This window comes from Dioscorea cayenensis, chromosome 16 (assembly GCF_009730915.1).
Source record: "Dioscorea cayenensis subsp. rotundata cultivar TDr96_F1 chromosome 16, TDr96_F1_v2_PseudoChromosome.rev07_lg8_w22 25.fasta, whole genome shotgun sequence".
Lineage (NCBI taxonomy): Eukaryota > Viridiplantae > Streptophyta > Magnoliopsida > Dioscoreales > Dioscoreaceae > Dioscorea > Dioscorea cayenensis.
This window is the reverse complement of record NC_052486.1, coordinates 17,170,151-17,197,576: the sequence shown is the minus strand read 5'-3', so window position 1 is coordinate 17,197,576 and position 27,426 is coordinate 17,170,151. Positions and strand designations below refer to the sequence as shown.

Here is a 27,426-nt window from a genome sequence, read left to right as displayed (position 1 = left end):
GAAAGGAATATGAAGATGTGGGTCGCCTTTTGTGCCCTTCCAAATGGTGAATTGACTTGAATCTTCTTGGAAGTTGGCACACATCTCCACGCTTTATGAATCGCTCTCGTGTCTTGGTCCTTGAATTGAACAAGAACTCCCAACATTGTGTCTTTATAGCCTATCTTTGCTTCCTTTTTTTACTCTTCAAGGCATTCACAACCTATATGCATAAAAGAACACCAAATACACAATATGAGACATAAACCACAGTAAAAATGATGTTCAATGCATGTAAAACATATATAAAAATATGTCTACTCAAGCACTTATCAGCAGTCCGCGATGGAAGCCTTTGATTGATCAGTATATTATTTTACACTTCGGAAGATGGCCAAGGTAGTTTGCTTCCAAGCCACTGCACGAAATGCGCATGTAGTCCTTCTCCCGCGGTAGCAAAAAAAGCGAGTGGCATAGCCAATCAAGCTTCAAACCCTGCAAGCAAGTAGTCGAGTAGCTAGAAAGCTAGCGCGGCAGAGGCGGTGAGCAAGCAAGCGTTAGCCAAGGATAGGGCTTTGAAGCGGTAAGTTGCGGGAGCTGTGCCCAGACGATGGGCGGAGCGTCCCAATTAGGGACGATTAGGGATAGGAAAGCAATAGCTGAAGCTCGCCCCAATAAGGAAAAGGGAACCCTTTCCAAGACCTCATACCTCCAAAGCGTACTCAAAGAGTGTAGGAGCCAACTCTATTGGAAGAGGCACAAGGGAAAAGGCGTGGGGAATCTCTATGCGTGAGGGCTGCCTTGAAAAAGGATGAGAGGTGGGAACTCCTTCTCTATCCTACAGATCTGAAGCTCACAACCTATCAATGGGTTGAAAAAAGGGATGGGACAAGGATATACCAAATGAAAGCCTTCTCGAGAGACTCTTCTTGTTTTGTGTAGTTGAAGATTTAGTGACTTTGCCAAATGAACCATATCTATACAAAAATGATAATATCGAGACGACCCGCTCGCCTCTCATGATTAGCTCCTCATGTACGCTCCCGCTATGGAAATGAGTCTTTCATTTAGCTCTAGTCATTGGTCAGTTCCCCTCACTCAACCTCAATAAGAAGATCCTCTTATTCTTATTGAGTGAGTTATCGACTTATTTGATTCGATTGGCTTGGTCTTTTTACCCGAACGGAAGAAATGGCTTTTTTTATGCGTATGCTCCTACACCGCATTACTATGGACTAATTTTTTATTGATTTCCTAACTTTGGTTCGTGTTAATACTACCCATTAGTGGAGCTAGGAAATTCGGTTGTTTAACCTAAGGCAATAAAATTGTTGCGATGGAAGTTTCGGCTATTCCCTTTGCTTGTCTTCCTGGTCCCGCGGACTCGCTTTCTCTCTTTATTGGATTTTTGGGATCAGTTAATTATGCCCGGTGCGTGTGCTGGTTAAAGTTGACAGTGCCTCTGACCGTCCCTATCTCTAAAGGGGCTTATATGACTGGTCTCGCTGACTTAACCGCTGAAAGGCTTTCATTCTCATATAGATCTCAAACAAATGCTTTTTTTTATTCTATTGTATGTATGGATGGATGATAATGGGTTTCGCCATCCCCATAGCCGGAAGCCAGATCTACTCTCTCTAGTCATTGACTCGATCGACTCGACTGCATCTATTGAGCGAGAATCCCCTTCTCCAACAATGCGCGGGAACTGAGTTAATTGGAAGGAATCTTCGATGAAACTTGTCTAAGAGCCGTACACTGATGTAGCGTGTGGAAAATGAACATGTTCTTGCACTAATATAAAGACATAGATCAAGGGCAAGGGCTTGACATAGAGATTCCCAGCTTTTGAACCGTGGCGCCTACGTGGTCACTCCAATCGCTTGACAAGGCCTATCTCTGGGATGCCCCCTTTCACACTTTTGCTTGACCTTGCTCTGAGCATTCACCCTATCTATCCTTGTCACCCTAGGTTGCCTCAGCCTAAAGAATCGACATCCGAAGGCAAGATCAAAAAAATCTTATTTAGGGCTCGAGCCTCTATCGAGGAGGTCTTGTACCGGACTTCTAGTCTATGGCCTAAGTCGATGATTCGAAAACTTCCTTCACTTAATCTTGATTCACGCAGAAATAAAGAAATTCTTATACCGCGAGACTCGAGAGACCCGAATTCCCACGGCATCGGATATCACCTAATATAATTTATTAGTTTAGATAGCGTATGAGTAAGCCCGACAAAAACCCTCATGACGGTTCTAGATAAAAATAAATATGACCAATGGTGGTTCGAATGTATATACAACATTTTTTTTACACTTCTTACAATTATATAGTGCCCATAAATCTCATGATAAGTACCCAAAGATTCATACATATTGAATTTCGATGGGAACTTCTCTTGAGCCAATGACACATTGATCTAGTAGCCACAAAGGACTATCTAAATCGATTAGTTTTTGCCGATAAGCTCCAAGTGCATCATAGGAACTACAACAATACGTCGCTTTCATATACTTATACTTTACTTATTAAAGGTACATGAACGGCCATTTGATCTCCATCAAAGTCTATATTGAAGCCTCTACAAACTAATGGGTGTAAACAAATAGCACGCTCCTCTACTAAAATGGGTTGGAAGGCCTGTATGCCCAATCTAGGTAGGGTGGGTGCTCTATTCAACAATATAGGATGTCCTCGCATAACTTCTTGAAGTATTTCCCATGCAATCGGTTATTTTTCCCGAATTTTACTTTTAGAAATCCCTTGTTAGAAGCAACATGTTGTCTGATTAGACCACGAATTACAAATGTTTTGAAAAGCTCTATTGCTATTTCGTGAGGTATTCCAGATTGATGTAATGAAAGTGAAGGACCCACGACAATGACAGAACACCCAGAATAATCGACCCCTTTGCCAAGGAGAGTCTCACAAAATCCTCCCTCTGAGCCAAAAATTACATCTAAAAATTCCTTGTAAAATTTATAATCACCATCTTTAATGAGTTCCCCATGGATCCCATTATTAAGAAGTGTATCAAGGGCTTCTTCTACCAATTTCTCCCGACACTTTACTAATTCACCTAGCATAGATCTACTTGTTGCCAATAGATCAGTAACCGTAGTATTATTCCGATAGATAACTCTTCTATAGAGTTCATTAAAATTCGAACTCATTAATTTACCTCCATCTATCTGAATGATTGGTATTAACTTGGAAGGAAGAGCTGGTAATAGGCATAAAAACACATGCTTTGGTTCTACATTTGTTTGAATGAAATGTTTAGCTAATTCACCAAAAATCCTTTTCTTCTTTTTCATTTTTCTATCTTCCCATTCATTTCCGAGTTCAGTCACCCTCGTCGTCTCCTAATTCCTTCCATTCTACCAATGAACTATTTTTAGAATAATTAAGAAATCCGAATCGGCTAATTGTTCTCCGATAGCTTTACTGCTCTTGTCGAGATTTCTCGATTTCGAAATGTCTCGATTGGGCCTTGGTCGATTAGCTCGAGGTCTCACTCGAGGGAAATATCCTATTATGCCGAACCGGGGTGGTTCATGAACTATCAGTCCAGTCAGGAGAGACACAGTGAGTGAGGTCGACCTCTTTTGAGATGAGAGATGTTCCCGCTTCCGTAAGCAAGGGGTAGAGTGTGAACAGAAGTAGTCACAGTTAGATCGTTCAGTGATCCAATGCTTCAATTCCAATCCTTTTATCCTACACACGATAAGGAAAAAAAGCTACGTCAAGTGTTGAAATTGTAAAAAAATTTTCATAGAAGCGGAAGGCAGTGGCTTTCCTAGACCCGAGTATAGTAAGCCCAATAGTGATAATTGGACAGCCCAATCGGTCAAGTAATGTAATGTCCAAGGGAAAAATGAAGAAATTCTGTTCAAGCCTCCCCAAAACAAAAAGGTTCTGAGATGAGGCCCGAGTCATCAAATCCCTAAGCGAACAGCCCCATCTGAGTTCAGTTTATGCCAGCCCGATTTTTGGTTTCATCCATGAGCAAGTCTTGGCCATCGACTCATGCAAGAGAAATGAGCGAGTCCCCATTCTCTGCAATAGAGTTCATGGGGACATCATTAGCATCCTTGAGCCTCGGAGCGGAAAGTCCGATCTTAAGCGTGTTGACGATCGGTTTTACTTGCTCTGTATTCTTAGTTTATTTTTGTCGAAGATGCGACAATTGCGCTACCGCCATAGATACCAAAGCTGCACGGTAGAAACCTTCCTTAACGAGAACACGTATAAGTTCTTACCAGCCTCAAGCGGAAGGAGGAGAGTTCTTTTACGCTAAAATATTGGGTTTCCACCTTCGTCGGATGACCACATTTCGAGAAGCAAACATATCCACACATATCGTGCATATGGGCATTTAAAGAACAAGTGTTCGAGAATTCTCGCTAGCGGAGTAGCGAGGAGGATGCATCTTGAGAATAATAGAATCCCTCTCTTGAGTTCTTGATCTCGAGTCGAGTAGCGTGTCCATGCTAAAGCCATCCATGTACAATAGGCAAATTTGGGCAGTGCCAAACATACGTCGGACCAAGGAATCAAAGGTCTTTCATTCAAATTCAAAGCGGAGGCATTGCCGAACTCCCCGTTTGGTGTCAGCATCCAAATGATCCGGTCAGGCATTGGAGTAGGTGGCAATGAAATGAATGAAAGAACTCTTGGTAGGGGGAGCGCTTGTCCTGCATTGAAGTCTGCTATGAAGAGTGAGCGGAGTGTAGCTACCGAGGCTCCGAGTGGTCTTGCTTCCTCCTTCTGATCTGATCTCGCTCTGTGGTGAAGAAGCGTTCTGCTTGTCTTGGCTTGTGAACCATCTATGACTATATATACATAAGAAAAATAAATCTATATATATATATTCTTTTTTTTCTTTTACCGCTTCGGGAAAGTGTATAACCTGCCCGTTCTCATCCACATTTCAAAAGCAATTGATGAGTGGGCTCTTTGGCCTTCTGTTTATTGATCTTTTCCTGCCTGTGAATCCCCTTCTTCCTTTAATGAAATAGATCGGTCTTCTGTACAATATTCCAGTCCTCGCTTCTTCCGTGGGTCGATATAGCGCTTTCTATCCTCTAGTTCGAGAGTTGCAGAGCAAGAAAGGGGCTTCCATTAGCATTAGTAGTTGCAGTTGGCACTCATCCCGCTCTTGCTTCCTCGAGCATCGATGCAGCAATGAGTTCTTCAATTGAAGTATTTAAGTATGAGTGAAGTTCCTATTCTCTTTTGTATCAAGTAGGAATCCTCTGTTTAGTTCATCGATCATTTTCCAAATCAAGGTGTCTTAAGCTTCTATAAGAAAGAGAAGGTGCCAAGCTTCATATATGAAGAAGAATGATCTGCCCTCCTAACGAGACTTTCGTGTCTTTTTCGCATTAATGACTTTCGGACATCGGCGATTGAGTGATTTCCGACCGAGATTGAGCCAGCTTTCCATTAGTACATATCTTCCTTGAATGGCTTTTGGAAGAGCTATGCCTTTTATAAAGGTTTGATCTCGCCTCATTGGAATTGTTGAAAAAAACCTCACTCATGATTTCGGCTCTCTTTCTTTGATGATTGTCGAGGATCTTGTCCCAGTAGCTACGCCTCGGGAGGTTTTCGAGCACTAGTATGGGATCCGGGCTCTTGAGCCTCTCCTCTTCCTCTATGAGAAGTTAGAAGAGCATATCCTGTCTTCGTTCCCAAAACCCGATAGTCAGCCCGAGAGCGAGTTGGCTGCTTTACTTCCAAAAAGTGCTCTTCTGGACTTGAAAAGGGAAGCTCACTATATTAGATGGATAGGCCAATGGAGGAAGAAAAAGCTCAACTGGATCAGGGCCAATTCTGGTCCGGTCCGGGCAAACGAAGGAGTAGCATGCTATAGGTCCTGCAAGCCAAGGGTGAGAGAAGGAAGAAAGTGAATGAAGTAGGGCATAGACAGTTCTTTATCTAAAAATAAAAAGATTGACTAAGGCAAGGAAGTAAGCTCTTAGTAGCACGCTTATTAGCGCCCCGACTTGGTCTATCTCAAATCTCCCTTTCTGCGGGCCAAGTCAGTCAGCCAGTAGTAGTTCTAGCGGGATCAGTCTATTCATTTCTTTCTTTCCGGTACTACAATTATCTTATCCTCTTACCTGTCTTTGAGCTTTTAGATTGAAGGATAGAATCTCATATTACTACAGCAAGAATCGGATGTGAACGAATGAAAAGTCAAGGCAGCTCAACTGTAGACCTATTGGCTAGTTAAGAGAACAGGCTGAGTCTCAATTCCATTCATTCCAGTGAGTGCGAACCAAGCTCTAGTTCAAATCAAATAGTACTGGAAGGAAGTCAGTGACACGTCCGAATATGCGTATAAACCGCAAGTGCACGGGTGTCGAAGTAATAATTACCCTGTGAGTCGGGTAGTCGAATCCACAGGGAACGGAAGTATTAGTAATAACCACTTCTCAATTATCTAGTCAGAATCAATGAATATGATAAAGTGAACTAATTGCAAGCAAAGTAAACAAGTATGCAAGAAATAAAGTAGAAGAGTCTCAATCACTAAGGATGAGGTATTCGGGCAATGATCCCCCTAAGATCTTCCTTGAAGCTCAAGATTCACTAAATGCTCTAGAATCGAGTCTAATGAGTCGAGATAGTCCAACGATAACCAATCCTTGTCTCCAAGCAAAAGGCACTAGTCCCCTACAAGGTCCCGGTGGAGAAATCGACCAATCTCAACACTTCACACCCTATATGACCGTAATATGCTATAAGGAAACCTAAGAGTGAAACCGATTCCTAAATGTAGATCCAACCCTAATTCCCGGCGAAGGATCCTAACCCCCTACAAGGTCCCGGCGGAGAAATCGAGCAATCTCACGCCTCACACCAAATATGGTTGCAAAGAGAATATGGAATACGGAGATAGGAAACACTCAATCGAAGGGAAAAGGGGACACTCCTCCATCTCAAGGCTCACCCTCTCAACTCTCTTTAATCTTGGAAATCTAACTCTAATGGAGAACTCTCACATCAAAGTATTAAATCATGCAATGTAAATCAACCACAAGGATTAACAACACTAGCAAGCAATTAAATCACAAGATTAAAACTCAAGACAACTCGTATTAACTAGAAGCATAAAGAGAATCAATCCAAAATATAAATCTTAGAGTTCACATGCCCAAATACCCACTAGGGTTTAGCCCTCCATGGGCTTAGTTACAAAACAATAATGGATACAATGAAAAGCAATAAAACCCATAAAGAAAACCCACTCGAATTCGCGCGGATTGGCCTTGATTGGTAGTTCTACATCTTGAAGGGTTCCTCTCCGAAGCTAGGTCGCCAATGGCTCCCCAAAATGCTATGACGTCGAAGGAAAATATCAAAGTTGGTGAAGAACTCCCTCTCAATCGGCGAAGACCTTCTCCTCAAACCCTAGCCGCCTCTCTCTCAATGTCTATGCTGAAAGCTCCGCAAAAAGTCTCCTTAGAATCGGCCAAAAGGTGTATTTATAGCCTCACATCGCTTCTGTCACGTGCCCCCACGCGCCCGCGTGGATTTTCCATGCGCCCGCGTGGGCTGCAGGAATTTCCACGCGGGCGCGAGCAATGAAAATTGCTACGAGTACTTTTTACTACATTGATTTCACAAACGCCGATGATAAACATTCTCCTCTTAAGGCCACACGATCGGGCACACGATCATATGGTAGGCTATACTGGCTTTTCCTTCATCAATGCGTCTTGAAAGGTCTTGAAAGCTTTACAAAGAGGAGGAATGTGGAGACATGGCTGCCTTTGTGCCCTTCCATTAATAACTTGGCTTGCAAAACTATGGAAGTTGGCACACATCTCCTCATACACGAAATCCTCTTATGTCTTCCAACTTGATTTGTACAAGAACTCCCAATATTATGCCATGATAGCCTATCTTCACTCCCTTTTGAATTCCCAATGCCTTCACAACCTATATGCATAAAAAGAACACCCAATACACGAAATGAGACATAAACCGTATAAAATATGATGCTCAATGTATGTAAAACATGCATAAAAAAACATGTTCACTCAAGCACTTATCAAACTCCCCCACACTTAAGCCTTTGCTTGCCCTTAAGCAAAATTAAACATTAAACTCATGGAAAGAAAAAGAGAAGTGCTTGGCCTTAGGTTCACCAAGAGGGTACAAGAATGAAATTCTAAAGTTATGGAGAAAAATAAAAACACTAGACAAAAAACAATCAATGCTCTAGCAAACAATCCAATCAAAAAATGAATGTGATAAAATCCGAATGCGTGTGTGCGTGAAAAACTCAACTCATGTCAACACTATGTCCACTACTAAGTTTTTATTAAAATGGGACTTATTTATGAACAAAAAGAAAAAGTAGTAGCTTCACACAATCCTCTAAGGTAGCCCTTTCCCAAGATGCCTCCCGAGTGGCTTTCACACTTTCGAGGTGGTAGCTCTTTCTACTAAGGGTGATAGCTTTCACACATCCCATGAGATAGCTCTTTCTCTCATTAGGGCATAACAAGTATCCGACTTATGAGAGTAGCTACATACATCATGAGTGGTAGCTCTTTCCACCCCCTATTTACAAGCAACAAACAATTTCCAAATTTTTTTCAATTTTTCTAATTTTTCTGATTTTTTTTTTTTAAAACTAGCACACTAAAATCCCAAACATAATGAACTAGAGTATTCATAGGTCTAATGAGTGAGAAAAGTGCGCAAAGAGCAAACAGACAAAAAATATTCAAGAAAATTGGGTGAAAACTAGAGCATGATAAAATCTAATGTTCACAACCTCCAAAATCTAAGAATTAAACTCTTAACCCTAAGGTGAACCTTCATTGGCAACAAGAGCATGCTCATGAAAACAAAAGTAGAAGTCATGTATAAAGTGAACCCTCCCCCACACTTAAGATGTACATTGCCCTCAATGTACACATGTAAGCACAATAAAAATAGTATCAATGAAAGCAACATGTGTGCGGAATGCAATTAAAACAATACTCCCTGAATTCCTCATGGACATTTGGTGAAGTCTATCTCAAGGGCGCATTGTAACGGTTGTGAAGCTCACACGACCATGGAATAAAAGCACATGATCGTGTCTTTGACTAAAAACATCAACAACATCACTCTCAAGGCCAACTCGCACGGAATACAAGGGGTTCGATGAAATCTCAACAAAATAGAAAAAGGGAAATACTGAATGCAAACAAATAACAAAACGAAAGCATAAAGATAACTCTCGAAGGTGAAACCTTTCCGAGCACAAAAGTCCACAAACTAAAGATAAAATACATAAAAACATAAAATGCAAAAATAAAAAGTCTCATGAGTGTGACGCGTTAAGCGTCGGCATCCGGAGTCGGGTGTCAGGCTCGGGCGCGGATGCCGTGCATGTAGCGGATGAGACCTCCTCGTCGAGAGTCCGCTGAATACGATCAAGTCGCTCCAGAATCTGCACCTGGTTCTCCAAGATGGTAGCAACGGCAGCCTCGAGTTGAGCCAGGCGCTCGTGTACTCGAGAGGTAGATGACTCGGATCGCTGGATGCCTGCCGGTCTGCCTCGGTGATCCCGGGCTCCTGCCGCAGATGGTGCCTCTGTGGCCTTAGCAGGCTCCTCATCGTCCTCAGATGACGACTCCACTAGTGCGTATCCACCTGAGCCCTCGTACGTCTCACAATGCCCATCAAACGGAGAGTAACCAAACCCGATGGTACTGGGCTACTGACTCTCTCCTCGCCCCTGACCAAGCGGATCAGACCCATCTTGAACATAAGACGAGTGATGTAGGGTCCCGCAAACAATGCTCCTAACCGCAGGTACTCACTCTGATGGCGAAAGTAATCGGCGACCACATATCCTATGTGGAGAGGGACTCCATGGACCATGGAGTAGAGGTACAAAAAGATCCGTCTCGCAGGTGAACCCGAGTACCATCTCCCCGACCGCCATCGACCGGGCCGAGAACCTGCGTGAATGTACGTCGCGCCGGTCGAGTGAGGCAAGAGGCCTTCGATCGGCTCGGAGAATACTGACGACCGCCGTATAAATCAGGGAAAACCTGGCCCGGAGTGATATCATGAGGGTAATCGGTGAGGAGTTGTGTATACTCGATAGTATCAGTATAGTCCTGATCGTATAACCCAAGATATATCGAGAACTGGGTCAAAGACATCCCATGCGGCTGACCAAAGGCTCGGAAACAAATGGCATCCTCCCTGTCAAAACTGGTATCAACTGCGTCATGATCGAAATAAAACGAGGCAAGAACCTCCAAGGTGGTATCTCGTTTGACGAGCTCCTGAATAGCAAGCAATCGGTCCCAACCTCCCACACTAACTAGCTCTCTGACCTCTTCAGCAAGACCAATATCCTCTAGTGCGTCCCAGTCAATAAATCGTGACTGTCCAATCTTGAGATTCTGGAGACGCTCGAACCGTTGCTGATGAACGGGGTCAGGGAATTCCACTGCTGGTGGTGGAGTCGGCTCCCTGTCATGGCGAGGACGTTTCTGAGCCAATCTCTTGGTCCGCGGTGCCATATCTGCGAAGAAAACGTGTAAAAACATCAGTTCGGCATGTATACAGTGTAAACAGGGGCACGAGCGCGGAGGGCTGAGCCGGAAGGAAAACAGGGCCACTTGGCCTTTGTCCAGCACACGCGGGCGCGTGCCTGGCTCGGCCAGGTGGCCGTGTGCCCGTGTGGGCGAGCCACGCGCAGCAGCCGCGCTGCGTTGGCAGCACTGGCGTGGACGCTGCCCGCAGCGAGCCAGCGCAGGCGCGGGCCAGCGGTGCGCGCGGGCGCGAGGGTCGGCCGTGCGCGCGGCCAGCAGGTTGCGACCCAGCGCTGCCCCAGCCCACGCGGGCGTGGGCTGGGGCCGCGTCTCGGCCAAGGGGGCCACGCGGTCGCGTGGCCCTGCGAGCTGCGCGTGGGCGCTCGACTCCGGCGATTTCGACGGGTTTGGGCTCCTACGCCTCACATAAATCATTCTCAAGCATTCATTAGGTGTCTAACATGATTTCCTATGAAAAATAGCACACAAATACCATGAAAACTCCATGAAAATGACCTTGAAGAACATGGAAAGGGTGGGATAAAGTGAGAGCTTACCGGAGCAAATTGGTGAAGAAAAATCGGTGCAAACTCTGGCAAATCACTTCTAATCCCCCAAGGAATTGAAAACAAATGGTTTTAGAGATCAAAACTTGAGTTTTATAGGAGTGAAAAAGTGGAAGATGAAAGGGTTCTTTAAAAATGGAAGATGATGAATAGTGCCCCTTCACATTCTTATAGGCACATGGGGGTGTGGATTTGCCACTCCCCCGCGTGGGTACTGTACACGACCGCGTGGAAATTCCACGCGGCCGCGTGGGCTGCAGAATTTCTGCAGACAGTCCACTAAGGGCCTAAAACTCCAAATTGACACCAACTTTTCAACATTTAACATTGGAAACACCCTAAACCATGTCATACACATGAAAAATAATGCATATCACCGAAAAATTTCATGAAAACACCAGCAAACAACAAAAATTGATCAAGGCACACACTCATGAACTTATTACTGCAGGAATTAAATTTCAAGTCTAAAAACTAACTAAAAACTTGGGTTGCCTCCCAAGAAGCGCTTGTTTAACGTCACTAAGCTTGACGTACCTATTCTTACCTCATGGTGGCTCATAAAGATGGAAAACCTCCTTCTTAGCAACCTGCACACATGATGGATAGAATTTCTGCATATTGAAGGAAAAACTCTTAACCAAGTTACCGAATGAGGGAATGTCGCGCTCTCCCTGTGTGTGCTTGTCTCCTATTGTGTGGGAGTGCTTCCGGCGACGATGTCTCGACCTCTTGACTCGGCTAAAAATCCGTTCCATGAATCCTCCTTGTGGTTGATCCTTGAGGACTTGTTCCGTACAAATTTTTAATTGCGCCTCTTCCATGTCTGGCCATTCCTCATACGGATCCGGATGCAACAATTCCTGCAAGTATTCATTAGAAATCTCATCATTGACATCAATAAAATAACAAGTATCATTAATGTCAAGAGAGTGCTTCATTGCTTCGGCAAGGCGGTATGTGATCTTTTCCTCTCCAATACGCAATGTTATCTCGCCTCCATCCATGTCGATGAGTGCCTTGGAGGTGCGTAGGAACGGTCTCCCCAGAATTAATGGCACCTCCGCATCTTCATCAACATCTAACACAACAAAATCTGCAGGAAAAATATACTTGTCAACCTTCACTAAAACATCTTCGATTATACCTCTAGGATGACGAACGGAACGATCGGCCAGCTGCAAAGTCATGCGGGTCGGACGTGGCTCTCCCAAACCCAATTTCTGAAATAATGTGTATGGCATAACATTAATACTAGCTCCCAAATCGGCTAGAGCTTTTTCTTCCCCCAAACCTCCGATTGCACATGGTATGATGAAACACCCCGGATCTTTCATTTTGTTTGGCAAGTTTTTCTGAAGCATTGCCGAACAATTACCTTCTAATATCACAGCCACACTTTCCTCCATCTTCCTCTTGTTGGTTAAGAGGTCCTTCAAGAACTTTGCATAACGAGGCATTTGAGACAACGCCTCTACAAAACGGAATGCTTATGTGTAGTTGTTTGAATAGATCCGAAATTTCCTGTTTTGCTCATCAACTTGGTCTTTTCTTCAAACGCGCCCGGATAGGGAATTCTTGGAGAAAATGAAGGGAAGGCACAGCTGGCCCCTTTTTCCTTGTTTTTTGCACCCTATCCCTTGGTCGTTTCTCGTGGATTTTTCAGCAGTCTTCCCAGTGGGGGTTTTGGCTTGAAGAATTTCAGAATTATTCTCAAGCAGACACCCTTTTTCTTGGAGCCCTCGACCACTTCTCAAGGTGATCGCTTTCACTTGCTCTCTTGGGTTAGTCTCGGTGTTACTCGGCAAGCTTCCAATAGGTCTTTCCGCTAATGATTTTACTATTTGCCCAACTTGATTCTCCAAATTATGTAAAGAAGCGGTGTGATTACAGAGTGTTGCCTCTATGTTTTGGAACCTTGTGTCGGGTTGATTGAATAAACTTCGACAAAACCCTTTCCAATTCGAAACTCTTTTCCCGAATCGAAGGTGTTTGCTAAAATCCAGGTGGAGCAGCGGCCTTTTGCTACCCTTGATTTCCCCATGAGAGATTTGGGTGGCTTCTCCACCCTTGGTTGTAAGTATTGCTGTAGGGGTTCCCTTGTACTCTTCCCGAATTACCCACAAAATCAACTTGTTCAATTGGAGCTGAAGTGGTAATTGAGATAGGACAATCGCATGGCATGTGTGCACCCCCACAACCATCACAACTTGTGATTGCGGCTACCTTCGATGAAGTCAAAGTATCCAACTTCTTGCTTAGTGCCTCGACTTGGGCTGCTAAGGATGTAACCGCATCAATCTCATGGAGCCCGGCCACCTTCTTCTTTTCTCTTGCATTCCATTGGTAGCTATTCAATACCATTTCCTCAATTAGTTGTCCGGCTTGCTCGGGGGTCTTGTTTCCCATTGTCCCTCCCGCGGCGGCATCAAGGAGTTGCTTGGTACTCGAGTTCAACCCATTGTAAAATGATTGAATAACCATCCAATCGGGGAACCCGTGTTGTGGACACTTCCGCAAAAGGTCTTTGAAACGCTCCCAAGTTTCAAATAAGGATTCAAGCTCTATCTGAACAAACGAAGATATTTCATTGCGAAGCTTTGCCGATTTCCCCGGAGGAAAATACCTTGCGAGGAAAGCCTCAACCATCTCGTCCCACGTTGTGATAGAAGCTCGTGGCAATGAATGAAGCCATTGCTTGGCTCTTCCCTTCAATGAAAAAGGGAATGCTCTCAATCGGATTGCATCATCCGAGACTCCATTGATCTTCAACATATCACAAACTTCGAGGAAGTTCTCAATATGACTATTTGGGTCTTCATCGGCTAACCCATTGAACTGTGCAGACTGTTGAACCATCTGAATAAAACCCGGCTTTAACTCAAAATTTTGGGCAGCTACTGGTGGCCTAACAATGCTTGACTGTGTCACACGAATTGTAGGCCTAGCAAAATCTGATAATGTCCTTTGTCGCCCCTCTTGTTCAGCCATATTTTCTGATCTTTCGATATCAATTTCAGCTGGAGAGTCCTGTTCTTGTACAGGTTCCTTGCCCCTTCTACGAAATCTTCGCTCAATTTCAGGATCCTCTTCAACCAATGTCGAAGGGTTCCCTCGGGTCATAACCTGAAGTTGAAATCAATAAAAAGAAACAATGAGAACGGCGAAAGAGAGAAATATGAAATAGAAAAACAAATAAAAATGTGAATGACTAAAGTAATCAAGTCCTAGTGTTCCTAATATCCCGTTCCCCGGCAACGGCGCCAAAAACTTGACAAGCCCGAATATGCGTATAAACCGCAAGTGCACGGGTGTTGAAGTAATAATTACCCGGTGAGTCGGGTAGTCGAATCCACAGGAAACGGAAGTATTAGTAATAACCACTTCTCAATTATCTAGTCGGAATCAATGAATATGATGAAGTGAACTAATTGCAAGCAAAGCAAACAAGTATGCAAGAAATAAAGTAGAAGAGTCTCAATCACTAAGGATGAGGTATTCGGGCAATGATCCCCCTAAGATCTTCCTTGAAGCTCAAGATTCACTAAATGCTCTAGAATCGAGTCTAATGAGTCGAGATAGTCCAACGATAACCAATCCTTGTCTCCAAGCAAAAGGCACTAGTCCCCTACAAGGTCCCGTGGAGAAATCGACCAATCTCAACACTTCACACCCTATATGACCGTAATATGCTATAAGGAAACCTAAGAGTGAAACCGATTCCTAAATGTAGATCCAACCCTAATTCCCGCGAAGGATCCTAACCCCCTACAACGTCCCGCGGAGAAATCGAGCAATCTCACGCCTCACACCAAATATGGTTGCAAAGAGAATATGGAATACGGAGATAGGAAACACTCAATCGAAGGGGAAAGGGGACACTCCTCCATCTCAAGGCTCACCCTCTCAACTCTCTTTAATCTTGGAAATCTAACTCTAATGGAGACCTCTCACATCAAAGTATTAAATCATGCAATGTAAATCAACCACAAGGATTAACAACACTAGCAAGCAATTAAATCACAAGATTAAAACTCAAGACAACTCGGATTAACTAGAAGCATAAAGAGAATCAATCCAAAATATAAATCTTAGGGTTCACATGCCCAAATACCCACTAGGATTTAGCCCTCCATGGGCCTAGTTACAAAACAATAATGGATACAATGAAAAGCAATAAAACCCATAGAGAAAACCCCCTCGAATTCGCGCGGATTGGCCTTGATTGGTAGTTCTACGTCTTGAAGGGTTCCTCTCCGAAGCTAGGTCGCCAATGGCTCCCCAAAATGCTATGACGTCGAAGGAACCTATCAAAGTTGGTGAAGAACTCCCTCTCAATCGGCGAAGACCTTCTCCTCAAACCCTAGCCGCCTCTCTCTCAATGTCTATGCTGAAAGCTCCGCAAAAAGTCTCCTTAGAATCGGCCAAAAGGTGTATTTATAGCCTCACATCGCGTCTGTCACGTGCCCCCACGCACCCGCGTGGGCTGCAGGAATTTCCACGCGGGCGCGGAACAGTAAAATTGCTACAGTACTTTTACTACATTGATTTCCACAAACGCAATAATAAACATTCTCCTCTTAAGGGCACACGATCGGGCACACGATCATATGGTAGGCTATACGGCTTTTCCTTCATCAATGCGTCTTGAAAGGTCTTGAAATCTTTACAAAGAGGAGGAATGTGGAGACATGGCTGCCTTTGTGCCCTTCCATTAATAACTTGGCTTACAAAACTATGGAAGTTGGCACACATCTCCTCATACACAAACTCCTCTTATGTCTTCCAACTTGATTTGTACAAGAACTCCCAATATTATGCCATGATAGCCTATCTTCGCTCCCTTTTGAATTCCCAATGCCTTCACAACCTGTATGCATAAAAGAACACCCAATACACGAAATGAGACATAAACCGTATAAAATATGATGCTCAATGTATGTAAAACATGCATAAAAACATGTTCACTCAAGCACTTATCAGTCAGTTTAGTGATCTTCCCCAATTCCTCTGTCAATTGAGCCACTACATACCTTCCCTTAAGTCAGTCTGCCCAGTCAGTCACTTCTTCTTTCTGCAGTTGCTGCTGGAAGGTTGGTTTGACGGCAGAATAGAATCCACAGCTATTGAATCAACAGTGGGAAGAGAGTAGGGAGTTAGGTTAGGGAGGAATTGGACAAAGCAAATCAATGCCTTTATTGATACTAGAATAAAAGGATCTGGTGAATACGCCCGGTTGGAATCCGGTAAGAAATAGGCCTTTGTAGCGAATCTGGAATAGGTCATCAGGAAACTCCAGTATCCTGTAAATCCGTCTTATCTCTATCTGTCGGAAAGGGGCCATACAGTACTAGTCCTCTTTGTTGTCTCTCCTGTCGCATCTGTCCAACTGTCCGTTGCTCGCTTCTGGAGTGCAAGAACTGGAACTATTACATCAGTCGGATCTGCATTAAGGTGCTTTCTTGTTTGAAGGAAGGAATGGTAGCATCTGTAAGGTTAAGCAAAGAAGTAGGCGCAGTAGATCCTTATCCTTCCTTGTTTGTTATGTTAAGCCAACCATTCCTGTATCTCTTTCGTCTCTTTCTGGTGTGCCTAAATTTTGAAAAGTAATTCTTTCTCTCTTCCTTCCCTTGCCTTCGCTCAGGTGAAGGTACAGTATAGACCAGGCAGGGGAGTGTATAATCTGGTGTAGAACAGGGGGCCCTAAGTTGATGTGCACAAGTGCTTCCTCTGTAGGGAAGTCGATTGCCTACAGAAATTTCTTTGTACATCAACACAAGAAGTGGCGAATTGGGGATGGTACTACCTCAGTTAGACTGTGGGAAGATGGGTAGGGTGGGGCCTCTCAACCAAGACATCGCGGTTGGCGAGTGGAGGACTATCCCCTCGGAGGCAACGGTCAACTCCCGCTTCAATCGCCCCGAGGATGACTGGAAGAGACAGTATCTGAGTGACGATCTTGTTTACGAACCACCGATCTCAAGAGCTTTTTACCTTTTGATCCTCCTGTTTTGACGCTGTTTTCACTGCTCCTTGAGTTGGCGGTCACTTACGGCATTCATGAAATTCGTATCCTATTGACTGTTGGCTGGATTCACTCACCAGCATTCCTAACTTCGAAAGGAGGATGATATGAAGTTTTTTTCATTTTCCTCAAACGAAGAGGCTCATCAATGAATCCTGTGCCCCAGTCTTGATGAAAGGGATACGGAGCATTCAACTGACCTGCCACATGAGAGATCTAACCACCCTAGCGAGAAGGGGAGAGTACTCGATTTCCTGGTGGCAACATGGTTTTGCTTTTTTTGTGGTACTAGCGCGTCTACACTCTGGATTTCGCCTAGATGAATTCCGCTAGCACTTGAGATGCTACGACTACTCAGAGGGATCTCATTTCAGTTCGATGTGAGCTTAACGGTTCCACTAGCCTGTAAGAAATGGACTCAGAGAGGTAGGATCCGACAGTTTCATCCAGATCCTGCTTATTTAGTAAATACTTCGATCTTTTTTTGCACATAACTTCCTTATAGTCTGTCTGTTCTCTCTTTTGGTCTGGGTTAGAAATCTCAGCTACTATTCTCTAAGCCCTTTCTATCCTGGTGAAGTAGACGTGTAAGGCCAGTCTTCTTCGTTCAACTATTCCACCTGCTAAGAAGAATGATAGGCGGGGGCCGCGAGGAAGGAGATCTTCATCCTAGATCCGGACTTTGACCTTGAATTGCTAACCCGAGTTGACTGACGAATGGAAAGATCCTTGACGGCGCAAGGCTTAGCCCTTGTTGTGTGGGACAATTCCTTGCACTGCTCTTTCTATCTTTCTTAGCGCACACGGAGCTCTTTGATGGATTTCTCGCTGTTAGCACAGAAGGGTAAGGACTGACCCCTTTTCATGCACTGACTCTCACCGGGGAAAGCCTGACCTATCTCTTGGTGCAGTGGAGTCATCTACATAACTAGTTGTACAAGCCGAGGCAAAGCCAACTTCCTAGCCGACAAAAGAAGGGGGGCGGAGACTCCGTTTTAGGAGTCTTAGGGTTCGAAAACAGAGATCAAAGACTCTGTCCTCACTTCTTGATTGTTTTCATATTGAGGGATTAGTCTGCCATCAGTGGTAGCCGTCTAGACTGGGGAATCAGGCCGAATGGATGCTTTCCAGCAAAAGTCAACATGACGTAGACTTCATGCCTAACAGAGATTAGATTCGCCTTGGTTCCGTCTATCGCTCCATAGGGAAAGCCAATGATCGGCCTTTCGATCGGAGTGTTCAAAGCCTACCTTTAGCGTGATCAGATTCCAAGACAAGAGAGACTGTCTGCACACCGTCACCCCCATCCAGAAGGGCTTTCTTTTCCGGGCCGGTCAATCGAGTAGTCCCGTCGGCGGTCAATGTAGGAGCTGTCGGACCAAAAGACCGCTTTTCATGGGTCAATCAGACCAGGGACTGCCCACAGTCATGACAACCACTGAGGTGGTCATGTAGACAAAAAAGAAAAAAGAAGGGCTCTCCTGAATCAAGTACGCTTTCGAAGCCTTGTTCCAAGGTTGTATGTCGAACAAAACAAACGGGGTTTGCAGGACTCGAACCTACACCCACTACAAGATCGCCATTTCGAGAAGGCGAGGGAAGCGAAGCTTAGCGAGCTTCTTTTTTACATTCTTTTTTCGTCTTCTTAGAAGACCTGAAATCCCGGTCCAGCAATGTAATGTGCGGTTGATTGAAGTAGCTCTTCCCGTTCTTGGTTTTTCGGTCGAGGGTGGCTAAGCTATAAAAGGGTCTTCTAATAAGATATGCTACTTTAACTTTTCGACTCATCCTTTGATGGAAAGTCGGACAATTGTATTGCAACTCCATTGCACATTGGAAGCTACAGGTCTTTCATCATAACTTGGAAAAGAAGGAATGATGGTTTTGGGTGTTTATAGGTTTTTTTGCGGCTTGGCGATCGATGTCGACAAGGTCCCTTGCTTATATCCCGCAAGTGCGGGTTTGTCGAGTAATAATCCCGGATGAGCGGGGTCAAATCCACAGGGAGTAGGGAGTAAACACACTTAATTCGATTCTTAGCTATGTGGAGTATCTACAATGATAAGTGTGGTAATGATTCAATTCTCAGAAATTAAAAGCAACAAGTAAGAGAGCAAAAGAAAGGAGGAGGCAAGGCAATCGGTAAAGATGGGGTACTCGGATGATGTTTCACCTAGGATAATTGCTTCAAGTGCAAGAACTCTCTATCATGCATCCTAATCAATGCAATGGTGAGTCGTGGAAATCCTTACATATATAGTCCCAAATCTAAGGTCAACTATGCCTAACTCTATACATGTCCCGGAGGAGAGATTAAATAACCAATGCAGACTCGCCAACCAGTCACTGTCCTATCACTTGACGGACGAAGCCGATCCGATACGATAGGCGGGCGAAGGGAGAGAGACCAAGCCAAGCCCGGGAGCGTGGAGTGGCGAAGGGGGCCTACTACGGTATATGTGATTAGTAACCGAGTGAAAGACTTGAGCGAAAAAAGTGAACTATTTCACGGTGTGATTGATCGAGACAAGTACCAAGGGCTTTCGGTAGCCTTCTTTCATTTCCGAATTTTTCTTGAGAAAAAGTCCTTGCATTAGTATGAGTTCGATTGACCGCGTAAGGATGATCCATCTTAATGATGAATTCCACGATAACGAGAAATAGAAATTAATCGTTTGATGTCTGCTCATTCTCCCCTCTTCAATTCCCAATGAATAATATGATCTTGACCTATCATTTGTTCAATTTGGTCGATCTGATACTTAGTTAACTCATTCATCTTGATGTTCCCACTGATACCAAATCGATAACGAACCTGAATGCCTTTTTTAGGTCAAATTCCATCCATTTTTGTTGAGGCAATTCTTACTTGTTAGTCGGGGAGACTGATTTGGAGTCGTGAGATATATGACATTCTTTATCCTTCTCCTTTCACGGTCTTCTCGTGGAATCAAAAATGGGTGTCTCCCTCTATTCACTGTAGATGAACTTTTACTATAGCCATCGATTGCTTCTCTCGTGAGTGAACTAGGTTTTTTTGTCTTTCTTGAGCTTCTATTTCTTGATTAAGGGAGATTCGGTAAAAAGATGGAATAGGAAGGCGTGTTTCCGAGCGAACAAGATACGGGTTGAGAAGGGGAGTTAGCAAAGTTGCACAAGATTGGAATGGGCATAGGAACATGTATTGATGTACCGGATCGGCTAATGCTCCAGGTTGATCTTTGTATATTCCACCGATTAAGCTGGAGACTTTATTATTGGTATATCGATCGGTCCGGCCACGGATTGAAATAGGAGCCAGTTCGATAGGAAGCTTTTGAAAACGCAGTGCACCCAGGTAAATAAGGACCAAGATGAATACAGAATTTAATCAAGCATCCCACACCCGAAAGTTACCCCACATAGGCCTTCCTCGAAACCCCCCAGTCACTATGCTAAACAAAGTAGATAAAGCACTAATTTACATGCGGGTTCCGGAAGAGCGAAGAAAAAAAGGGGATGTTTTGTTAATGGGAACAAGAAAGCTGTTTATAGTAGTAGCGATATAAACAAGAATACTCATCCGAGCAGCGAGGAACATGTACATACTGAATACGAGAATTTCCACCTTGTTGAAAATCTGGTGGTGCTACCCGAAGACTTGAATGAATAGCCATCATCTGTTAAGAACAACCGAGATCAAAAAAAGAATTTTCGCGTAGCTTCTTGTCTTTGACATAAAGAAGGTTGTAATACGAAAGCGGACATCCGAGAATTTTTGTCCTTGCCTTGCTAGTGGAACAAGAAAGACATGGATGTATATTCCATAAAGCAATCAAAGGAGTTTCACATGCTCAAAGAGATTAGATTAATTATAGTAATTCCCTTGCTTAGTTTTTGCTCTGCTAGATGCGTGGCACTCCTTCCTCTTGGAGCGACATACAGGAAAAAAAGTTTTCTTTCTATTCTATTATATATGGGCCCATCACACGGATTACGAAAAAGGAGTGAAAGCCTTTCTCACTCATCGGTTTTGCTTACTTAGCCTTCTCCCCTCTGACTATCTATTTATGTGATATTCCAATCTTCCAACATATATATGTTATGAGGATTTTTCTTCCAATCCTCTATCATTTGTTGATAGATAGGGCTTCTTGCCTCTGACGAGAGAGGTTGTCATAGGATATTGTGGAGAGAGCGGAACATTAAAATGGACTATAGACCTCTATGAACTATCTTTTTATGTTATGGTTTCCGCCTATACACGTTATCAAGTCCTGCTCAAGATTTGAATTTTAAATAGACTTATTTATTTATTCCTACTAAATGCTATTGATCCCATGAGGACCCACCCCGTAATGTAAAAAGAATGCAACAATAAAATTGCTTATCATTCGACTTCCACACTGGAATCCGAGCAATGGCGAAGAAGTCGAATCAAGCCCCGAAAGACATAAGCTCAGGGCATTCCATTCTCTTATCTCCAGGGTTGGGTTCCTCATTATCCCAAACATATCCATTGGTGGGTCCTCAACATGGTTTAATAGACCCCGATCATCCTACTAAGTATAAGTAAGGGAACATCAAGCACATCAAGCTAAGATGACTCTTAAGGAGGTTGTTCTCAGAAATTCATTATTTGAGTGAAAGGGGAAAGAGGAATTTTTTTGTTCTAAAGGGGGAACGATCTTTCTTTATCCACTGTGTTGGTGGAAGAGAACAATTGCTTGAAGTGAAGTAAAAGCCTTAGCCTTAAAGTAAAGAGACAATTCCGGTAGCTTCACGGCAGCCTTTGAATGATTTTTCTTATTGCAAAAAGACTAGAATAAGTAAGGTCGAGCAGCACTAGTTCGACCGAGAAGCGGATCCCAGCTTAGTATTAGCAGCATAGGTAGCGACACCGATTACGATTATGGAGGTGGCAGTCCAGCCGAGCCAAGAATGAAGCGAGTTCATAAAAGAAGTTTCATCTTTCCGGAGCGCCGTCAAGCCGATCCGATAAGCAAGCACAAGTAGCGAGTTCTATTAGGAAAAGGAGGCTAAATGGCTTCTTCATGAAAAGCTTACTTATCCCATTCTATTCACTGCACTCGAGGATTTCTATAGCGATCAAGACGTGTATGTACATGTTGCTAAATTAGGATAAGAGGACGAGGACGAGGTCGTGGCAATGGGCGCACGGTTGCTCAAGGAATCAAAAGCGAGGAAGGACTTTCGTTACCTTATTGACAAGATAGAGTCTTATTTTGATATCTTATTGAAGATGAATAGGATTAAGTTGCCTCCCTCTGACTACATTCAGCTTGGTGATGATAAGTTAAATAGGTTTTGTAGATATTGCCTCAAGCAACAAGCAATAAGGGTCATGGTGTACGAGGTACTTGTTTTGACCTACGAGGACGTTGCAAGTCTTTCGAGATAATACATTGGTTTTTGAGGGACGAGTATGCAGTCATCCCCCACCGAGACAAAAATTGAGACCAACCCTCTCCAAAAATCATTACGCCCACTTTGTCAACATGGTGTCGCACTTGGGAGGTGATGATGTGATTCCTTATGTATCACGTATGCGTAGTCGCTTGACAAGTCTACCTCCGGATCCGTTGATCCATCTCTTTTCTGTTGTTCTTCTAGGTCGGCTGACCTGGTCTTGTTCGAGTTTATTCTCTCGCTCGCCTTTTTCGATATGGTTGTGCCCATTTTCCTTTCATTACTTCTATGTGTTTGCCTTCTTTCGAGTGAGATTGACGTAGTGCGAACTTGAGCGGTGCTCGCTCGTGCTTCTTCTAACCGGGAGCACGTTACTAGTCAAAAGCGAGCTTCCTCCCAAAGCTCTCATTTTCCAATGTGGGTTTGCCGCCTTCGAGCTCCACCCTTACATATATATATGAGTTTTTGCCCCTTCCTCGCTCGCATGAGCATACGTATTCCCTCACACCCTCGAGGATGAAAAAGATTTGGTTTTCAATCTCGTCACCGCCCTACCTACCCATTTAAAAGCTGATTCATAAAAGCCCCGAGGGGTTTGATCATCCGACATACATGATGGTAGGCTGTGTCCGTTCATGCATCACGTATCAAGGCATGCATGATCCAACAACATCTTAGAACAAGGTCTCAGCCAAGTCGATAGCTCGTGGACTCGAGTCCGAGGGAGAGGATCGTCGATCGGTGAGGAGGTGAGATTGGCTATTGGAAGGATCGGTTCCATTTTAGATTAGTTCAATAGATTAGAAAGGTGTGGTCGGGGGTGAGAGGCTTTCCTGTGGAGAAGAAGGGGCTCCCTATCCGAGTGGAAGGAAGAGGCGAAAGATGGGGCTTAAACCATGACCCGATCCATCGAAGCCCTAATCTATTTATTTTTTTAAAGTTATATATATATATATATATTGGAAGAATGAGGTCAAAAGCAGAAAAGTGAGCGGAAGCGGAGAAGTCGGGGCTAATAGACCGGGATTGAGTCGATCAACAAAAACAAAAACAAGCGAGAATCGACATGAACCCGAAGCTGTGAAATGATTGCACAAAACTCGATGGGGTGGTTTTGCTCCAAAAATAGTCCACCCATCCTCAAACTGGTCTTCCAAACATGATGATAGAAAATAATAAATGGATGATTCGAGATTCCAACAACATGAAAAAGACTAAGATGCGGAATAGAGATTGTGACAACTAAACAAGTACTAGTGGGAAGATTTACAATCTATCGTTCGTGCTATCGAACTTATAAAGAAGCGTGCGCTATCCATTCATTGTCCACTCAATCTTTCCATTGATGCTTTTCACATGTCGATTCACCTCTTTCTTAACCTCTATCACGAACCCGAAAGCAAAGATGAAAAAGCATATTATGGGAAAGCCCACGGGTAATAAGGTCCTTATTGATCCATCATTCACGACTATCTATTTCTTCCCGAGCAGTAGGATCGGGGTTTGACTGACCTCTCGACCCTCAAAAAGTCGAGCCGGGGCCCCTTAGGTAGGGTTACCTTGTTTGCTTAGCCGCATTAATTGCTTGGAAAGAAAAAGGAGAAAGGCTTTTGAGTTGAGCTAATACTCTATGTAACACTTAACCTAAGGAAAGTAAGCGCAAAACCAAATGTGAGATATCCATTCTTTCTATTTGATCGTCCGGTCCGAGATAAAAGATCGCATGGAGTAGTCGTTCGATCTCAGTCGATCATCCTGTCGAGACATAAGCATATGAAGCAGTTCTTTGATAACCGAGAGATAGGATTTCTCTGACAAAGAGCCAAAGACTACCGTAACATCAGTAGTTTATCTATGAACCTCCATCTCACCAACCCGGAACTTCGAGGAGTTTACATAGGTGCACGAGCTCTATTTTTCCACACGCTTCGACTTTTAACTTACCGGACCATCTCCTTACGTAGACACTTGTAAAGCTTAACTTCTCGGTTCCGTTTGAACTATACTCGCTAACGAAAAGCGAGTAGTTTTCTATAAGTCGATTCTAACACCTTTTTCGTCTAATGAAAAAAGGAGTGGAATTTCTGGGACCAAGCATACCAAGATGCGTTGAAAGCATAAAAAGAATACTGACTAAGCCTGCGGTATCAGCAGCCCTTGTACCCGAGGATGACCATTTATATGTGACATCTAGCGCCTCGACTACTCACTGAGGGGCACTCCCCGGCCCAAAAAGATGACGAAGGAAAAGAGGCCTCAGCATGTATTACCTAAGTCGGGATGATGGTCGGAGCGAAGACCGATATCCTCCTGTTGAGAAGGAATGCCCTCGTGTTAATGTGAGCGGTACTCAAGTTGTGACATTACTTGACTTGATGAGCCATATTCCGCCCTAAGAAGTCTTTTTTAGGCTCTCTGAATGCACAACTACCTAAGTGGTCCATTCTCTTATCGCAATTCGACATCATTTATGTTCCACAAAAAGCTATCAAGGGCCAAGCTTTGGCTGACTTCTTAGCGGTGCACCCTATCACATCAGTTCCCGCTCCGCTATATTAAATCATTTCAACTGGCCTTCGGCTTAAAGATGGGCATAGAAGCCATTTAGCTCATTATCTAGATACGACCCTCTTCCACTCCTCTTAGAATTGCCTCAAGCTCGTGCACAAGGATGGAGAAAGGAGGACACACGGATGTAATCGCTACTTTGGCTATCGAGCAAGGTCTCTTAAGATGCATCCATACCACGCAAAATCACCTCTAAGAGAACCAACAGGTACGTGTTCAAGCACCACTATGTCACGGGTCGAAGGCGCCATGAACACCATGTGTGGGAGATGGAGCGAGTAAGTTTGGTGAAATCGCTAAGAGTCTGGGAATTCTCTACTCTTGGGAGCGTCATCCACTGCATCTCATGAGACTAAAGGAATCTGTTTCCGGTATCCTAGTGATCATAACTATTATATAATCTCTTCCCATGGCTTATATTGATTTTTTGGAAAATTTGAGAGTTACGTTCACAGTGGTACATCTTTGTTGCACAAAAAGAAAAGCGTCTTTCTTGGTTGCATAACCCAAAAAGGGTCTCGGACCCACACGATCTCCTTATCCCATGTAGAACGCCCTCTCTGAGACCCCGACATACGCTAAGGATAGATCTTGGACAAGATTCCCTTACGTATATCCCATAGTGCACGGGTTTGTCGAAGTAATAATCCGGGGTGGCGAGTGTCTCGAATCCACGAGGGGAGTAGGGGAGTAAAGACACTTAGTCGATTCTTATCTATGTGGAATATCAACAATGATAATTGTGACAATGATTCAATTCTCAAAAATTAAAAAGCAACAAGTAAGAGAGCAAAAAGTAAGGAGGAGGTAAGGCAATCGATAAGATGGGGTACTCGGATGATGCTTCACACTAGGATAATCGCTTCAAGTGCAAGAACTCTCTATTATGCTTCCTAATCAATGCAATGGTGAGTCGTGGAAATCCTTACATACATAGTCCCAAATCCAAGGTCAACTATGCCTAACCTATTCATGTCCCAGAGGAGAGATTAAATAACCTCTCAACCTCGCACTCGAATAAAAGTTGCAATGAGCTCTAGGGATTCCGGTGATAAATCTCTTCCTAATTATAGACCTAACCCTTTGGTCCGGTGGAAGGTCCCTAACCACAATTAAGCCCTAGAATACTAAGATCGCCTCAACGCTTCACTCCGTTACACGCGTAACTAAGCCCGTGGAGATTCATCCCTTAGAACATTCACTCTATAATGGCCGCTAAAGAACTCGAGAGCGGAGGTAGAATCTATCACGTCGGAGGTGAAAGGGGCGCTCACATGCCTCTCGACTCACCCTCTCGACCCTCTCAACCTAGCTTTGTCAGCGGCTCATGGTGTGTCACTCACTCACAAGGGTTACCAACAAGAACTTTCAACCTAGTGTCACTCTGGGGAAATGTTCATACAATCAAGCATTCAAGGTTGGAACTCACAATAAACATCCATTTATTGAAAGCATAATAAATAAGTTCAATGAAGCGAATACATCCTAGGGTTCACAATCACCCAAGTACCCACTAGGGGTTTAGCTCTCCATGGAGCTAGTACAATCAAAAGAAATCAGAATGTAAAAGCAATGAATCCATATAGAAACCACCTCGATGGTCGTGTCGGCGGTCTTGTGGAGAGTCCTCTACTCGTCATGAGGGATCCTTTGTCCGACCTGGGATACACCTCATCGGATGCGATCGTGCAGCTCTCCCAATAACCTTCTTCCAGCGGCCGCGATGTCGCCGAGACCATAGAACCTCTCAAAACCCTAGTCAATACCCCTCAAAAACCGTGGCTGAAAGCCCTCTCTCAAGTTGGGGAAAAAGATGGAGAGAGAATACCAAAAATCGGGGCTGAATCGGCTTTAAATAGCTATGCTTTACTTTCACGTCATGATCTTCGACTGAATAACTTCGATTCCATACTTTCATCGAGGGAGTAATGCAAGCGGGCACACGTTCCGTCGTGAATCACTTGCTTCTTGATGATATACGTGTTGGTGGAGCTCTTGTTCTTATATGCCATGGGTCGAATGCTCGAGTGCGGCGCGCCTTTGTGCCCCTCAAATGGATGTGCTCCTTTTCGAATGCGGGGAGGTTGGCACACACTCTATCATCTCACACATGCCTATGTCTTGGCGTTTGAACTTTAGCAGATCTCCTCCAAAATAAGTGCATTATGATCCACATTGGCCTATTTCGCTTCATACTCGGCCTCACAGCCTACCTGCGTAAAAGTAACATAAAACACACATATTAATGTAAAAACACGAGAAAAGTAATGCTCGACACATAAGGAATGAGCGCTTAGCATTCATATCAGCACAAGCATTT

The 27,426-nt window shown here is 44.0% G+C and overlaps 1 non-coding gene and 1 pseudogene across 1 annotated transcript; both read left to right on the top strand.

Annotated features, from left to right (window-relative positions):
- LOC120278938 overlaps positions 1-27,426 on the top strand; it is an 85,951-nt pseudogene that overhangs the window by 52,003 nt on the left and 6,522 nt on the right.
- On the top strand, positions 13,599-13,704 carry LOC120279906. The gene has a single exon (XR_005542209.1). It is a non-coding gene; the product is annotated as a small nucleolar RNA R71 (small nucleolar RNA).